We start from the raw sequence: 646 nt of genomic DNA on the forward strand, positions 1-646 counted from the left end.
CCTTCCTCTTTTTTGTTGACCCTCCACTTTACCAAGCATGATGTCCTTCTCCAGACACTGGTCCCTTCTGATAACATGTCCAAAGTACGTGAGATGAAGTCTCGTCATCCTGGCTTCTAAGGAGCATTCTAGGTGTACTTCTTCCAAGATAGATTTGTTTGTTTTTCTGGCAGTCCAGGGGATATATCTGGGAGCCCTGGTGTGGCTCTGTAGGATCAGCACTGGACTATCAACCACAAGGTTGACTGTTCAAACCCAGCAGCCACTCCTTGGAAACATTATACAGGTTGCTGTAAGTTGGAAATGCCTTGATGGCACTTAACAACAGTAACAACAACAACAAGGTATATTCAGTATTTTTGGCCAATACCACAATTCAATTTTTCTTTGGTCTTTCATATTCACTCTTCAGTTTTTACATACTGATGAGGCGATTTAAAATAGCATGGTTTTCAGAGATGGAGGCAGAGACGATGACGTGGAGAGATAGAGCAGCTGGGAACTTTAAACCCAGAGAGGGAAAGGGGCTGTGAGCTGATGACCAGGGAGGGCAGGCTTGCAGGGTATACACCTTTGGTTGGTTGATGATACATGGAGGGGATTGTAACCATGGCAATGAAATGATGTATGATAGAATGAGTGTAAA

The sequence above is a fragment of the Chrysochloris asiatica genome, unplaced genomic scaffold, assembly GCF_000296735.1.
Source record: "Chrysochloris asiatica unplaced genomic scaffold, ChrAsi1.0 scaffold00090, whole genome shotgun sequence".
NCBI lineage: Eukaryota > Metazoa > Chordata > Mammalia > Afrosoricida > Chrysochloridae > Chrysochloris > Chrysochloris asiatica.